The sequence below is a fragment of the Pyxicephalus adspersus genome, chromosome 2 (assembly GCF_032062135.1).
Source record: "Pyxicephalus adspersus chromosome 2, UCB_Pads_2.0, whole genome shotgun sequence".
In the NCBI taxonomy this organism is placed as follows: Eukaryota; Metazoa; Chordata; class Amphibia; order Anura; family Pyxicephalidae; genus Pyxicephalus; species Pyxicephalus adspersus.
The window spans coordinates 39,123,612-39,141,959 of record NC_092859.1 but is presented as its reverse complement, the minus strand read 5'-3'; the positions used below and the strand labels follow the sequence as shown (position 1 = coordinate 39,141,959).

At 39.2% G+C, this 18,348-nt stretch overlaps 1 protein-coding gene across 7 annotated transcripts in view; it reads right to left on the bottom strand.

The window, feature by feature from the left end:
- Positions 1 to 18,348, bottom strand: part of SGCD (sarcoglycan delta) — a 438,990-nt gene that overhangs the window by 379,568 nt on the left and 41,074 nt on the right. The window contains exon 1 of one of the 7 annotated variants that reach the window (XM_072400494.1): positions 13,573 to 13,687. The exons of the other annotated variants lie outside the window; for them this stretch is intronic. The gene's annotated coding sequence lies outside the window, so the exon portion shown is untranslated. Of the gene's footprint in view, positions 1 to 13,572; positions 13,688 to 18,348 lie in introns of those variants that run through there. 7 annotated transcript variants of the gene reach the window in all.

The following is an 18,348-nucleotide window of genomic DNA, read 5'->3' as shown; positions in this document are numbered from 1 at the left end:
ACATTGTCTGAATCAAAGCCCTATTATTACACTCAGGGAAGGGTCAGATTTCTTTTAAAAATAAATCTCTTACATAAAGTGTGAACTGGCAGCTGATTCTTGTTCTGCCTGCCAACACTGTCACATAAATATAGGCAAATATATTAGTGTTTATTTATAGGATATCTGTGTACTCTACCATGCCGTATCATCCAAGGGATGAAAACCACTGGCACCAAAACAAATATTATGACAGCTCATAATGGCGTGGGACTAAATAGGCTTGCCCTGATAAACCACATAAGCTCTCAATTATTACTGAACCACAGGGAGATATCATAGGGGTGCTTTTATCACTGTGTCTGACAGGTTAAAGAGCAGGAACAGGTGAGTGTACATAAAAAAATTGCTGCCAGGCAGGCAAGTTTATTTATTTGCAGAAGGGGCATGTAAGGCCCTGGCCAGGACCAGTATTCACCAGACGCCAGTCCCCCAATCTAATGCCGCAGTCTTCACCTTTAGCAACCCCCCGCTCAGCCTCGGGAGACTGGTTGTGTCTCCCTGCACGAGGTTGCCCCCAGGACTTAATGCGCAAAGGATGGTGCCTGGGGATGGGCTGGCAGCGGACCAGTGCCCATTAGGCAGTACAAGAACTACAAGACAAATCCAGAGTACAAAGCCAAAGTCATACACGGGAGATCAGTCCAACAAAGAGATACAGAGGGAGTAGGCACAAGCAAAGTCGGGGTCACAGGTAGAGGTCGGTCCAGGCTACGTATAATCGATGGGTCAGGGAACAGCAACGGTCAGCAATTCATAGAGCTCCTTTGCTGCGTTACCCCCGCTAAAGGGAATAGGCCGGGCGCGCTCTACTTCGGTGGGACACCTCCCCTGATTGTCGGCCAGAAGAGCGTCTTCTAACAGGGAGACATTGCCTGTACCTATCTTGTCACAACTATTTATTTTAAAAGTTTAGTTCCACTTAATGGTTCACTATAAATGAAATAAATTCTACCTTTAAATCCTTATGCTCTACACAAATTAATTAAGGTGCACTGGCAAGGTGTGTTGTGATGCCAGTTGAAATGAATGACATGCAACTCACCTAACACCAAATTCCTAATGTTTTCACTTTATTGCTAAAAGGAACAAAAGTTACACACATTTGTGATTTTTAACTCCATACAGTTTTATGTTTTAGATATTGTAAGGTTGTTTGAGGTTGTCTTTGTGTATCCAAATAAATAATTCAATGCATTTAAAAAAAAAAAGTTGTATTAACAAACACTTCTCTGATTATCATGGTAAGTACAAAATCAGCAGCACTACCTTTTAATTCTGCAAGTCCTGTGTTTTTAGAAGATACAACATATGGGGTGAGTAATTTACTATCTTTTAAAGCTGTAACTGAAAAGAATAAAAAGTGGCAGAAAGGGTCTAGCCACCTGAGGTCAAAAGTTAGAGGCAGGACCGAGAACCAAAACGATTAGAAGCAGGGTGGGTTCTAATCTACCTCTACCTCTACCTCTACATGCTCAAATAAACATTGAAATTAGTGTACCAAGTTTATTTCTATAACAGGTTCACTTTAAACCTATTGTTATACAAATCTGTCTTTAGCAGCAGCCTTACTGCTCTTTATTATAATTCTCCTCCTTCCCGATCTCTATATATTCTTATTTCCCAGCTGTTTGTAGTCTCACACCTGTCATATTCCCTGCGTAGGATGTGATGAGGTCAGTATGGGTGCATACATGCAAACACTGCACACTTCCTATATTACCATCTTATTGCACCATTCTATTTATAGAAGCATTACTTTTGGCTCTTCCCTGATACCAAGACTTAGTCACTGAACTATTTATGTTAGCAGGTCTATTATTGTGTGTGCTTACCTTTTATATTTTTACTTAGACCTACAGCACACAACATATATCAATGCCAGAAGAGAACTTGTCACCAGCAGATCAGAGACAAGTATATATATAGCACATAAATATGAGTGCCTGTATCAGCACAATCCTTTACAAGTACATAGATGAAACAAAATCACCTAATCAGCTTTGCAGGCAACATTTCATACAGCTGTGTATCTCAGGCAATGTTTTATTCATTTGTAGTCTAGTACAATGGAGCTAGTATAGTATAAGGCCCTGGTCACAACATACTTTGTCCTGTTCAGCACTGTAGCTAGTGATAATTAAAAGGAATGTGTACTCCTTTCAATAATTTTATTTTTAGATAAACAGATAAAAGAGAACAGCGTAATGCCAATAATTTATTACCGGAAACCAGTTTCCCTGTATAATTAGTAATTATGAATGAACATGGGGGAAGCCATATTTGCTCTTTACATATTCAGGATCTAATACCAGTTTAAGAAGTTGATGGGTAGGAAGAGCAAGGATAACTGAGCTGCCAAAAAGCTGTTGAGAGGTTGGATCATAGGGACTTGAGCTTCTGAATCATTTCTAAATCAGGAAGGTGGGGGTGATGAGCTGATTAATCACTGGGAAGGGGAATCAGGGGGAGCTGAGCTACTGAGTAATTGCTGGGAAAAAGGATCCTGGGCAGCTGAGCTCCTGAGTTATTGACAAGAAGGGAAAGGTGGGGAGGGCGGCGGTATGAACTCCTGAGTCACTGCTGAAAAGGAGAATCAGAGGGAGCATAGCTCCTCAGTAATTGATGGGAAGAAGGATCATGGGGAGCTGAGCCCCTGAGTAATTGCTGGGAAGAAGGATCCTGGGCAGCTGAGCTCCTGAGTTATTGACAAGAAGGGAAAGGTGGGGAGGGTGGCGGTATGAACTCCCGAGTCACTGCTGAGAAGGGGAATCAGGGGGAGCTAAGCTCCTGAGTAATGGATGGGAAGAAGGATCATGGGGAGCTGAGCCCCTGAGTAATTGCTGGGAAGAAGGATCCTGGGCAGCTGAGCTCCTGAGTTATTGACAAGAAGGGAAAGGTGGGGAGGGTGGCGGTCTGAACTCCCGAGTCACTGCTGAGAAGGGGAATCAGGGGGAGCTAAGCTCCTGAGTAATGGATGGGAAGAAGGATCATGGGGAGCTGAGCTCCCGAGTAATTGCCAGGAAAAGAAGGGTGAAAGGGCTGAACTCCTGAGTCACTGCTGGTAAGGAGGATCATGGGGAGCTGTGCTCCTGAGTAGTTGCCAGTAAGGGAAGAGTAAGGGGGACTAAAATCCTGAGTCACTACTGGGAAAGAGAATCAAGGGAAGCTTAGCTCCTAAGTAATTGGTAAGAAAATGGATCATGGGGAGGTGAGCTCCTGAGTTATTACTGGAAAGGAAAATCAGGGGAGCTGAGATCCTGAGTAATTTCTTGGAAGGAGTAGCATGGGGAGCTGAGCTCCTGAGTCCCTGCTGGGAAGAAGAATCAGATGGAGCTGAGCTCCTGAGTAATTGCCAGGAGGGAAGAGTGAGGGGGCTGAACTCCTGAGTCACTGCTGGGAAGTAGAATCAGGGGGAGCTGAAGGGAAGGGAGAGCAGAGGGAGCTGATCTCCTGAGTCACTGCTGGGAAGTAGAATCAGTGGGAGCTGAAGGGAAGGGAGAGCAGAGGGAGCTGAGCTGCTTTGTCACTGCTGGGAGAGAGAAGCAGAAAAACTACTACAAAGCAGGTAGCAGAGCCTCCACATGTAATGAGATACGACTGTTCAGATTTACATATCTAATCAAAAACTATACACGCTAATAAAGTTTTTAACCAGCAAACAATGGTACATCTAGATACATTAGTGGTAAACTGGTCACATTTACATTTATATTGAAAAAACATGATCGCTTCTCACTTTAGCACAGTAATAAAAAAAATAAACTGAAGAACCTCTTTAATGCATATTTAAGAGATATTTTCATAAATATTTAGCGGAAAAAGAACTTGTTTCTTTCTAATGATTAACATCCCCCTTCTCCACACATTGCTGTGCAGCACAATCTTACACAACAGGCCTCTTCCCTGGCACTGTACACCAATCTAATTACGAACAACCATCTTTTGTTTGCTGTCATAATCGCAATAATGAAAAGCAAAATCTGTTTTTAGCACTGTAAATACGACTAATAGATCTGCTGGCTTTCACAACAGGACTTTTTTTTTCTTTCTACAACTACGCAAACTTAAGAATATCCAAGAAGGGAACATTAGCTAGGGGAATCTGCAGTGAGACAGAATACAAAGAGGCTATTTCTCTGTAGTGACAGAGGTATTTATCACAATGACCCCATGCACAAGCCACAATCATTATACAACCCAACTCCTAATGGCAGCGGGTTTTGGAATAAACCTCAGGCTTTTTAACTCTTTTTTTCACCAGAAGAGGCCTAACAATTTGAAGTGTGTGTCTACACAAAGAAAAGCAGTGCACTGCAGTATCCTTGAGAACTCAGAGGGTAATTCCCTAGATTGTAAGCTCTTCGGGGCAGGGTCCTCTCCTCCCGTATCACTGTCTGTATTAATCTGTCATTTGTAACCCCTATTTAATGTACAGCGCTGCGTAATATGTTGGCGCTTTATAAATCCTGTTTAATATTATAATTAATAATAATAATAATATTTCCCTATCCAGTGTCCACACATAGCTAACATTGTGATTGCCATTTATGTTATAAATCCCAACACCGGACAAATATTTTGGGGATAAAGTAGGGAAGGGTAAAAGATACATTTACCCCAAAAAGGATGCAGAGGTTCTTACTATTCCTCCCTTTAAGGGATTAGGTTGTAGTTGAGTGTAAAGTGAACCTGCTGGATTGAAAAGTTTTGGGTAAGTTTTAAGAAAATTTAAATGGAACTGTGCTAAGGACTTTCCCCCTGCCCTCCATGGGAGCTTTTTGGTCAGGTCAAGGGCCAGTCAAGCACCCAGCATCATAGGAGAAAGAGTTTACATGATCCCTTATGCCCATATTTACCATGCATTCACATCAGTCTTGAGCCCATGCGAAGCGGACTAAAGGGGAGTAAAAGCTGCATAGGTGGGGGCGAAGTAGGAAGGTGATCAGGTGTGAACTGGTTGAGCATGGGATATTAACCTGTTGCTGTTGCAAGTAAGGCTGATAAAGGGTAAATGATACAAAATAATTGAAAAACAAAGCTACATGAGATGGATCACTATTTTTATTTTATATAAAATGGGAAGTTATTTTCATCTCAGGGAATTGCAAATTACAGTAATTTGGCTGAAAAAAATCTTATCCATAAAGACGTAATGCTTGAGTATGCAAAAAAAGAACACACCTGCTATGTCCCCAGTTATGCAGATCCTAAAAAATTTCATGAACGAAACATGATTGGTTAAAATCACTTATGCTTACTTGACCGGTACTTTCCCATTATACGACCATTAGAAAAGAACAAATGCAAAAGATTAAAGGGCAGTTTTTGCACAACACTTTTCCTGTAATACAGTTTACTGTAATGCTTATGTAAGTTTTACTTGTATTACAAACATTAGGAATTCATCAGACAAATATTGGACAAAAAAGTGAGAAAAATGGGACAGAAAGATTTTAATCTCATGGAGCCACAATCTTTGCATGCTTTAGAGTTCAAGTAGAAATCAGTCTTGTGAATGAAACAACCGTAAAAAATTGCATAAATTTAGAAAAACATAAATGTAATTCTTTAGGCAGAAATCAAGACTAAGAGTTAGGTTGTAACTTTCTTTCTCCAACAGGTTTTAGTGGCTGCAGAGAATGACAACATGAGCAGATTAATGACTGGACAAAAGAAATAGCTGCTAACAATCTCCGTCTGTACGTTTTTCACAGCATCATGTTCCCAGAACATGCACAGCAGGTAGATGCACAGGTGACTTCCATCTCCACACTTCCTCCTGTGTTCAGTATCACAGCTCAGTAGTGACCAGAAAGTTAATAAAACAGATGGAAGCTCCACGATACAATATGATTTCCCTCTACAAGCCTCAAGCAGGCAACTCAATCATGCCGAAAATGTCTACAATAATACAGAATGTATTACAATTCAGAATACTAGTTTCATTATAAATGAGTAACCACTTAAACTGAAATTTTAATATTGGGTAGATATCAGTGGGTAGAGTCAGCCCCTGGGTACTTATATGTCCTTTCATTAGGAACCCTTCATAATGACTACAGAAAGTTTATAGATGTAGTAACCTAAGCACAAGTACCTCAACATAAAAGCACAAAGTGACACATCACCTTTTCAAAAAAGTCATTTTATACTCACCTGTCCTGTCACATGTTCCTCTGATCTTTGCTTCCTTGCAAAGTTAAGTCCCATTAAATCCCACACACTTCTAGATGTATCTAATGCCCAGTATACCTGGCATGCATTTGTTGGCCCCTACCTCACTTTGGGACAAACACATGACATAGGGGCCCAGGGTTGCAAACACAGAGGAACATGCAGCAGGACAAGTAATTACAAATGCTCTTCTTTTATAGATGATGTGTTTTTTTAATCTATTTTTTAACTCGGTTAATTACCAACAGCTGAAATATCTGTTTCAGGTGGACCAATTCTGAACTGATTCATGCACTGCCTAATTATTATCAAACAAAAAATTCTAGCATCTCTCACAAAAATGATGTTTGTGAGAACAGCACTTTTTGGTTGATAAGATGATCCAATAAGTTGAGATAATAAAATAAATCATAAGATAAAAATGCGGCTTACTTAGCAAATTTGATGCCCGGTGCTATTGTATAAGATTATAATAATTTCACTAATATCAATTAAATAGAATAAACAATAATGATGATAAGGAAACATAAACAGTAAAACAGTAAAAATGATCGTCAATGGAAAAATGCCCCTTTACATTGCAGGACTCCATTAGATTGGTGGTCAATAGGCCTTCACACTGGTAGTCAGAGAAAATAATGTGGCTTACATTGGTGCTCATTGCCAGCAAAGTTCCATTGTGGTTACATATTGTGGCAACAATAATCCTTACATTGGTGCTTGTGGCAAGAATGTTCCTTACTTTGGTGATCATTGGTAAAATAGGTGTGCAGTGGGGTGAGTTTTTTACTTTTTTGTTCTCTTGGGGAACACGCACCTAACATAGGTGGTCAGTGGCAGGTTTGTTCCCTACATTGTTGATGATTTACAGGAATGCTCATTAAATTGGTGTTCATTGGGAAGAATACTCCTATATTGGTGCTCAGGGGTCATTGGGAAAATACTCCCCTAAAGATAGCCAAAATACCAATGGTGTCAGTGGTTACTTCTCCGATAGACAGAGATTGCTCAATGTACCCCTTGTAACCTAGGGACGTTGGTTAAGAAAGGATGGTTAAGATTTACAACACTTTCCTTGCTGAGACGCCACCCTCTTAATGGTGGAGATCCCATTATACCATGAATAGGCATCAGTTTATTGGTAAAAAGTTAAGTGTTTCCTTTCCTAATGTTCTTTAAACAAGGATTGTTCTTACTAGAATGCAGAAAAAAAGAATTTAGCATTCTGCTACTGTATGACAGGTGGATGACATGCAGATCAAGTAAAAGAACATTTCTTTAAATTACATTTTTAAAACATCATTCCCCTTTACTGCTAAGTGTCCTTGTCCAGACAAGGATGACATCAATAGAAGTGACATGCAGAACTGAAATACACAGAACAAGGATGTGCACAATGGGGCTACATGATGTCTAAGACATTAATACGATTATGTATTTATATTTAGCCCTTTGTAGAGAGATGCTAAACTAGATTCCAATTCTTTAACATTTGGGTGCAGCCAGGCTTTAAATGTTAAGTGTTTTCAACAATACATAAACAAGGCGTTCTATAGCGAGGACAATCAAGGTGAAAATCAAACATGCTAAACAAAGAATGCAATATTGAAAGGGCAACAAACTTACAAAGCTAGCTTTTTCCTATTGTAGTCATTATTTCCTCATCTGTTAAGCTTCAACTTGAACTTTTACAATAAAAAAGAGTCAATCTGGAAAGTGGCCGGGGCTTTAATTGGTCTCTAATTGTAGATGTTTTGGAATAAGGATTTTTGGGTTTCAGTTTGCAAAGAAGTAATGGTAAAATCAAGGCTTTTATTTGACCCTACTTACAATTTTATATGACAGGATGGTCTAGAGGAAATCAAACAGAACAAGTGGAAAACCTCAGGAGGTTGATGGAAGGAAACAGGGGATGTAAGAATAGATAATCTAAAATAAAAGCTGGAGGAAATAAATATGTTGTACAGTTTGTACAGTACTCACCTTACTTCTTTTTAGTGCAATATACAGCAGACTGACTCTTCTCTTCTATACTGTCCCCCACAACCCCCATTATCCTTACCACCCCTTGTGGTACCCAGTGTTTGCTGGGCCTAGACACACAGGTGTGGGGGGATGGCATTTTGGTAGGACTAGTGTTGTTTAAAGGGCAGTTTTGGTTTTCTTTCCACAGCTTTGCAGTAAGTGGAAAGGTTGAAACAATATTACTGCAGGTAAAGTACAGTGTGATGTATGGAACACCCAAAAACATTGGGTGATGTTCTACCAGAGCTCAAAAGAAAGACTGAACTCATGGAGAGGTGCAAACTACTGCTAATATGCCAATACAAGCAGGTTGGCAAATCAGTATGTGCTGGGCATTTCATTTTCTGTACTAATCTGTTCTACATTAAACCTGGGAAATTCAAATGGGAAAAGAAGTTGAAGGAAGATAATAATAATAATAATAATAATAATAAAAATAGCATGCAATACCAAGCTGCAATATTTAAAGCTAACACAGTACTTAAAATAATAGTAATAAAAGAGGAATAGACTGCAGAGATGGAGACATAATCCTGCCTCTGTACAAAGCATTGGTCAGACCACATCTGGAATATGCAGTCCAGTTTCGGGCATAAGTTCACAAAAAGGACATTGTGGAATTGGAGAGAGAGCAGAGAAGGGAAACTAAATTAATAAAAGGAATGGAGGAGCTCAGCTATGAGGAGAGATTAGCTGAACTGAATCTATTCTCCCTTGAGAAGAGACGTTTAAGGGGGGATATGATCACTGTATAAATATATAAATGGTCCATATAGAGAACTCTCTTCCCCATTATTCACTTGAGATCATTACAAAGAACAAGAGGGCACTCTTTGCGTCTGGACGAAAAGAAGTTTAAGCTCCGCATAAGGAAGGGATTCTTCACTGTAAGGTCTGTGAAAATGTGGAATCAGCTCCCTCAGGAAGTAGTTTCAGCAACTATTATAGATTGCTTTAAGAAAAAGCTGGATGTTTTTCTAGAAGCACAGAATATAACTGGGTATTAAGGCTTTAAGGTAAAAATAACAGAGACTGGTGATCCAGGGAACATCCGATTGCCGCATGGAATCAGGAAGGATTTTTTTCCCCTGATGAAGCAAATTGTACCAAGGTTTTTTTCTTGCCTTCCTCTGGACCAACTATGTCTTATAGGGTTTTAAATCTGGGATATGTTTATTTCCTCAGTGGTTGGACTTTATGGACTTATGTCTTTTTTCAACCTGACCTACTATGTAACTATGTAGCTGTTGAAAGAGAGAGGATAGGATGCACCAACCTGACTAACTACCGTGTTTCCCCGAAAGTAAGACCTACCCCGAAAATAAGACCTAGCACTTTTCCCCCAACCTGCCCTAATATAAGACCTACCCCGAAAATAAGACCTAGTAGAAAAAGAAAAAAAAAAGAAAAAAATAAAAGCAAACATAAATTAAAACAGTACTCACCGAGCGGGAGACAGCGGGCGTACACACAGCGGGCTAACACACAGCCGCACAAGCCGATGCTTTCCTTGTAGTTCCGGCTCCTGTCACAGGCGGAGTGATATTACATGCACTTCGCCTGTCAGAAGCTGAAGTGCATGTAACCAGGCTAGTTCTAGTGAGCCCTTAAAAATGTGTTAAAAAAAAAAATTAAAATAATATACTCACCTGATACCCGATCCTGCGTGTGTTTCTGGCTGCAGCAGCGTCTCTCTTCTCTCCTCTGCCAGCATCGTGTCTTTTCCTGTTTGTAAAGCAGGAAAGAAACCGGCACAGCGCCACCTGCTGTTCCATGTCCTAACTGCCGAACAGTGGAAAAAAAGCACAGAGTGATCAGAAGGGGAATTTGTAAGGGGAATTTGGGAATATGGTGTGTTTTTTTTCATTAAAAAAAAGTATATAAGACCTACCCTGAAAATAAGACCTAGTGTGTTTTTGGAAGCCCAAAAAAATATAAGACAGTGTCTTATTTTCGGGGAAACACGGTATGTAACTAGGCGGAAAGAAGAAGGAAATAGGGAGAGAGGAAGGAAAGAAGGAAGAAAAAAATACATAGGAATAAAGAAGAAAGAAATGCTATAAAGATAAAGAAAGTTCTTTAGATCCCCGGTCTGCATTCCCGTCACACGTCCTACTGGGAAGTTGACTTTCACTTGTCTATTTTGAGGAATAATAATGCATCTAAGAACTCAGCATAAAACGTACTTTGCTGTTTAACTGTGATCACTAGGTAGGGGCACTCAGCATGCAACGCATGGAACAGCCTTCCCTCTGCCAGCCATAAATGCATAACAAAAACAGCATGTGTCATAAACTTCAAGACCGCCAGGCTGTTAAGTTCACATCTGCAACGTGTTTTACATTTACGCCAAATTCCAGAACTGCTGTAAAACACAGTGAAGATAAACGCATTCGCTAAACTGTAACTTGTGTAATTTGGATAATTGATGTCATTAAGCTCTGTTTGGCATTATGTAAATTATTTTTTTGCACACTTTAGAACTTTAGGGGGCAGCACTGTCTGAGCAAATGATTAAAATGAAGGACAATACCATAAAAATTACACATTTCAAATACAGTGATTAGGAAACATATTTAAAGATATCCGTTATTTAAAAATGACATCAGACTTTAATTTCTGTTGTTTCTGGTTTTGGGTGGGGTTTAGCAGAATACAAACTAATTATAAATATTATTAATAATGTACTTGCTTGCATGTACTGATTCACTCCTAAAGTACATTTCTCAGACTTGCAATCCTTTTGCCTGCAGCACTTTCACTGGTCCATCCAGGGTTGGAGCAACCATGACTGCTGGATGTTTCTTTTGTTCTTTCTAACCTTTAGGTGATCAGCATTTTTTAAAACTGTACTGACTGAACTGACTAAGAAAAATGTGCAGAAAAATATTTGGTTAAATAGAAAGTTTGGGATTGGGCAATATTGTTCTACTGTATGAGATAATTATCTTCAAATGTCAATCAATCTGCTCCCTTCTATTTTTTTAAACTGAGTTTTTATTGAACTTTTTCTTAAACATAAAACAAATATAAACATAGCAATACAGGTATGAAAAGAACCGCGTAGGTTACATAGGTGAACAAGAGTAATCCAAGCGAAGTATATGTCCTTACGTAGCCAGTGCTACACTCAAGTGTTGCGGCTTCCAGTTATTAGTGACACTGAAGTAGTAGTCCACATAGGTAAAATAAATAAGTCCAGGACAATAACCAGAAAACAGACAAAAATACAGTGATCACAGGACAAAAATTACAAAAGAAAATAACACTAACAGTGGGAACAACAGCTGGATATAACTGTAGGAGGGAATAGAGAGGGGAGGAAAGAGGGGTTGGTGGGGCAATAGTAGTCAGAATTCCCCAGGTTCAAGTATTCAAAACAGCTCCCCAATCCTGTAACTGAGAGTAATAGGCATCCCAGAGTTCCCAAATCTGTTCAAATGTATTCACTTTGTTTTTAGGGAGAGCTGTAGGATATTCCATCAAGTGAACATCTTGGATATGAGTATATAAATCCTCCAATGAGGGAGGCTAAGTGGATTTCCACCTAGCTGAGATCAGTGTGTGAGCTGCCACTAAAATATGGGTAGAAAGTTTACTGGCAAGTTTGGGGAGACCCGTGAAGGGGAACCCCAGTAGATGATGAAACGGGTCTAGTAAAACCTGTTGCTGGGTCACCTCCTTAAGCAGCTTGTTAAAACGGTCCCAAAAACTTGGGACAGTACCAAAAAATATGTTCCAGGGTTCCCCTCTGGGTCCCGCATTGCCAGAAAATAGGATCTACAGTGGGGAACAATACATCTGGTATGTGATACCATCTAAATATGATTTTGTATAAATTTTCTTTGTATAGTGTACATATTGAGCTTTTATGTGCTTCCTCCAAATTTCTGACCACTCATCACTGTCCAGGGTGTGGCCTAAAATAGATTCCCAGGTACTCATATATGCAAATTTGCTAGAGGTCTTCTATATGGACACGTGAAGGAGGCGGTAGATGGAGGAAATAAAACCCTTAGTAGAGGGACCACCCATACATATTCTTTCAAAAGAGGTGACTTCTGTGAATTTGGGCGTCTGATTACGGGCCGCCGTAAATGGGCCGCCACATAATATTTAATCACATCTGGAGCCCCTAAACCCCCAAACTCCCTTGGTGTACAAACGAATGACTTAGATAATCTATGTAGTTTATGTGCCCAAATAAATTTTAGGAAACCAGCCTGCAATTTTTTCAGGATTGGGATAGGAAACCGTACCGGGATAGTTTCAAATAAATACAAAAGCGTTATACAACCCAGGAGCGATAATGGGTGCACTTTCCATTTGTTTAAATAGTTGTATAGCTCCTGAAACAGTGGGGGGAAATTACGTAAATATAACTGGTTATATGTAGCCGTAATCCGTGTACCTAAATAACCAAAAGACTGCTCCTGCCACATAAAAGGGTACCTGTGCCATAGCGCCGAGAGTTGTAAGGCTGGTATATGTAAGAGTAAGGCCTCTGTTTTTGAGGCGTTCTCTTAATATCCTGAGATTTCACCAAATGAGTGGAGTTTTAAAAGTCCACAGGTTCGGGAGGGTAATAACGGGCTGTGTTAGTGTGAGGAGTACATCATCCGCATATAATGAAATCTTATAGGAGGATCCTTTTACTTGGACACCCTGGATATCTGGGTTAGATCCTATTTTGTCTTATTATCTTAATACACAGGGCAAAAAGAAGGGGGGACAGGGGACATCCCTGTCGCGTCCCATTTTTTATGGCTGCTTCCTTCTATTAATCAAGTGCTGGTCCATAGCAACAGTGTTAGAAAAATATGAAAAGCTAAACACACACAGAAATGTCAGGAATGAATGGACAGTCTTAATATTATAACATATTCAGATTGCCTTGCCCTTTCACTTTCACTTAAAATGCGGAGAAAGTCCCCAGATTTGTGAAAGCTCCAACTAGAGCGCCCTGAATTCTTTTCTTTGTCACTTCCATAGGTGAACAGGTTCAAGGGGAAGGAGAGGTAGGTATAATCAGCATGTTTGCATTAGCATGTAGCATTTAATGGAATAAAGTCAGCTTCACTTTAAAATAGCAGATAGGTTTCTCAGATTGTTTTTGGCAGTGTGCAGAATATTCTCTATATTTTCCGCCTATACTCTTTAAATATAATAGAGAAAATGACAAATGCTCGCCAAATATGTCATTGGTGATAAAAGTAATGCAGGTTCTGCCACAGTTCCACAAGTAATATTGTGCATTAGACTGTGATAGAACAAATCACGTTCACAACAAGGGACAGCTTTCTATAAGATGTTTTTCTGTGATTTACTCACATCTTCTAACTGCTGGAGACCTCTACATATTCCCCTGTAGCAGCGCAGATAAGTGGAACAGCTCTCAGCCTAAACATCCGAGTGACAAGGAATCCCCAAGGATCTTGTCAAGAAGGCCTCTTCTCTCCCATCATTTCCAAAACATCAACTGTCTGTCTGCGTCATGACGACATGGCCACTTACACTGGACTGCCGTTAACCACTTAGAGCAGATACCACTTGGCAGCTAGTGCAGGAGTTACAGGAAAATGGAGAGACAGAGCATCACCTTTAGAACTTTTGGGAACAATTGCAGTACAGCTGAATAATTACATCTGCAGTATTGCTAGACTAAAGGCAGAATCACTACACTGCAGAGATCAAAGGACAAAATGGCTGCTGTCATGCCAATCCCAGCAAAAATCTCAAGCATTAATGAATAAAAACTAAAAGAAGTGGATGTGTGCCCAAAAATCAATAAGCATACATTTGTAGTTTCTTCACTATGGAATAGAAAACAAAATGAGTTTTCCTGATACACTTTTTAAATATTTCAGGGGTTTCTAATGCCTCTGGTTCACTTTGCTTAAAAGGGATGTACAATTGATTTAAGCATATTTTCTTTCTTTATTACGATGAGGTTTAAATAATAAATGCAGAAATCATAAAGTATTAAATATGTTTTTTTTTTTTGTTTGATATCCAGTGACCATGTGAATCTCTATCCTGTGTAAATCACTATTCATCAGAGCTTAAAGACACGTCTTTTGCTGTGCTCTTTGACATTGAAGCCTTTCCTCTTTTTCCACTTTTAGGGTGGCTACAATGCTATGCAGGGTCTCGTGGGGCCCCACTGTAGCCACACTTGTGTGTGCACTTCTCCAAAGAAACTAAAAAATGACGCAAGCTTCGCTGAAGAGAAGTTGGGATAAGGTGTAAAAAGCATGCTCTGATTGTGTATGTGCACACATGTGCAGAGTGAAAGCAGTGGTGGCCCTAACCATGCTTGCACTATACCTGTGATAATACGGTGCACACACCTACACAGTACATTAAAGCAGAGAGCTCTATGGGCATAGTAGAATAATCAGTTTGAATGACAGTGAAGTAGATTGAGGGAGAGCAGTCAACTGAAGGATGCACATGTACAACTGAATGCACAGCTCAAAGGTTAATGGGACTTCAGATAGGGATTGGTGAGCATGCAACCCAAATGGAAGTTTGTAAAAGTGCTGACTTGGGAAGACAGGAGTTAGAAAGCCTAAGAGCAAAATGGTTTCCATGTGTTTTTTTATTACAAATTCGATAAATCCTGTAACAGGTACAACCTGTATTAATAGTTGCTTGTAAAACAAGATTTTCATCTAGAGTTTAAGCTTGCATAGACAGTGCCCCCTCCTATTGTTTCTGTCTTTGTTGCAATGATGATACTTAAGCATGTAACTGTACTGTTGTGTGTTATTTGTTTTACATCAATTTATTTATGTATATATTTTATTTACCCAAATCACTGGACATTCCTACTGTATAGATATGAACTGTTAATGATTCCCATTGTGAGCATGTGGATATTATGCTTAAAAGTGCAATTATACTTTAATAAGTGAACTGACCACAGAGAATGAACTTCACTCTACCACCACACCACATGTGGTCCAAGATTTTGGACTTTGCAGAACTATCTGAAAGCTACTACTACTATATGGCAAGACTGCAATTATATCTGAATGATTAAAGCAAAATGCACACTTTAGTTTTAAAAATAGTGTGGAAGGCCCAGGGGGAAATGAGCATTGGTAACCCACATGGACTTTCACTGCTTTATTATCTGAAAAATGTTAGTGTGGGGTTTAGTGGACATGAGCTTACATGTTTCCCCAAAATACCTTTTTTATAATCTTTTTGGGACTTCTTTTAAGGATACATTTTCAAGGATTGTTGCATTGTTTTGCAAATAGTATCTGTGAGAAGAATAGGCTGTGTTTGAGCATCCACAATTCCCCATGTCTGTACTATTATTATGTTGTTCTTTGTAGGTAAAGGGTTACTAGGGTTTTATCAAGGGCTGATCTCATGTAACAGATTGAAAGAATCACTCTTTTGTACTCTGTAAAAGGGTCAGAACTTCCATTCTTTTTTATATTGCTGTCTTGACTCCATTATTTTTTTGTTATTCCCTGTAACACAGGTACATAAGAAGGATGAAAAGGGTCATTTGGTCTTGAAGATACAGGCTGTAATACAACTTCATAACAGTTCTAACTTTTCCCGAGAAATTGCCTTTGTTCGTGTCTCTGTCTTCATTGGAGAGATGTCTTATGACTTGCTATTCCTCTAACCTGTCTAGTACAAGAATAGGCTGCCCAATGGGGATGAAGACATATATGAAACTTGGTAAAAGTTCTACTCCCTGCACCCTATCCAAAACAATACCAAAAAATTTGTCTAGAGTTACGATAGCGTATTATCTCCCACACTAGAGTACTGTACTGTAGCACCATCTGTATGTGAAAGCTGGTACCATCATTTGACTATGCTGATAAGCTCCTGCAAAAATACAATTATATCAGAACTAATGAAGACTTAAAAACAAATGGAAACCAACAAGAGATAAAATATTCCTTGGTTCCCACAAAAGGGCTGTATGGTCCGTCTGAGTCCTAAACAACATGTCATTGTGGAATTCTCCATTTTTACACCTGCAATTATTAGTACCTAAACTCCATAACAAATCTAATTACCTATAGTACCTACTCTAACCTGTTAACTCTACAAACAAGGACTGTCAGCCATGGCTGCAACTGGAACAAAAACAATTTATCTTTCACGATCACTTTCAAATTTATAAATTGCTTTTTGCGGCATTGGAGACTGTATAAAGAGTAAATGGAGAAAAGTGCTTGTCAGTATGTCTATAATTTAGAATTGTTTTATCCGCATACCCTGATAATGTCAGTAGAAAAAATAAAACATAGAAGAAAGCCATGGTATGTGCAATGCGGCAGTGTATTAGAGAAACATGGTATACACAATATAGTGGCAATAATTCCATGGAAACAGAATGTTCATATTCAGAATAATGAAATTTTGACAATTCAAGTATAATGTGGTCACCCCCGTCAACTTTTGTAAGGGTTTATTTGACCTAAAGGCTAGACACAAAATTCCTAAGAGGTTTGTTGAGAACAAGCAATGTCCCGACGCGTTTCGCCACTAAGATCTTCATCAGGGGACTTGAGAGAGGACAAGGGTAAGATGTTGAGTTGCTGGTACTGTTGGTAGAAAGGTAGGATTCAAGATGAGGTGCACAGTCACTGCCGTCTGTAGATGAAAGCTTGTGGCATGCAGCAGAGGCGCTGTGTGGAAGAGGCAGCGTTCGGAAAATGCTTATAAAAACATATGGAAATTATCTATCTTGGACAGAAAGTGTAGCCACACATTTCAGGTGCATTAAGCCTGCATTTGAGACCAGTTTGAGATGCATTGGAACTCATTCAGAGTACAGTAAAAGGTGCATTTGAACTGAAGGTGACCATTTTGACCAGCATTTGATCACCTTCTAAAATGCAAAAAAAGCTTTTGTATTATTAATTGACTTGTATGCAAAAGAGAAACAGTTTTCATGCAAACAAAAGCCTGTTGACATTATGGTGAAAGCTAGGACATAGTAATAAATGAATTATACACTAAAACCATTGTAAAAATGATATTCTAAACCAAGAAACCAACTTTTACAGACTTGTTCCTTCTAAGCTCCTCAATATAAACCTTTCTTTGCTCAGACATAACCTTACTGACAGAAGTGAGAATCAGTTTGTTCTAAAAACTCAGACAGCATGTACAACTGTGTTTAACAACCAATCAGGTTTTCCCTTTAGTTGTTACAGTGCAGTTTACCTATGTTGTTATTAGTGTTATAGGTTACAAGGGTATTTCTACAGCTACCCATGTAGCAGCAGGATAAATAGAGCTGCAGTGTTCAATCTCTAAAAAAATCTTGTTAAAAATGATTTGAGATTTTTCTATGACTACTTGCAGGGCGAACTATAAGTCAACATTCAGTTTAACTGCTTGGCTTTGTGTCAGTTTATTAGAAAAATGGAAAGTATGATACTTCAACGATGAATAATATTCATATTCGTAGCATGATATCAGGCAGTACTGAGAAAATGTGTTCTGGTATATATGCTACCTGGAGTGTGCAGTAAACAACTGGGCTTATATGAATTCATGATATCTATCTATATAAAATAAGGAGCAACAGCAGTACAAATGGGCAAAAGCATTTTTGTTGAAGTACTGCTATTAAATAAACTGTATTTCTAACCAAATTCTGGTACTTGGTGATTGACTCCCAGCATTGTCACATTGGGGGAGATGAGAGTCCTCAAATGAAAGCGTATAATAAGGCTATCACTCCCAGAGTCAAATAGAGTAAAAGAAACAAATCATGGCAGCAGTTAAATGAACCAGGAGGTTTGTCTTGAATGGGTAAATCACTAGTAAGGTAACATGCACAAAATTAAACAGAGAATGGACTGAGAATGGTATTTTTTTTAATATTTTATTACTGTTAAGGTTCATTCTTTTGTGCTGTCCCACCTACCCCAGTCACTAAATAGATCAGAGCTAATAGTTGCACAATATACTCAAAAACTTTAGATAGCAACAATGGGAACCCGGCCAAATTACTATGGCAGGCAAGACTCCTCTACCAGCTCAACAGGTTGGTTGGGGGTGCATAAAACCTTTATAACACCAATGGGGGTGTAAAAAGTCAAGCACCCATCACTACTG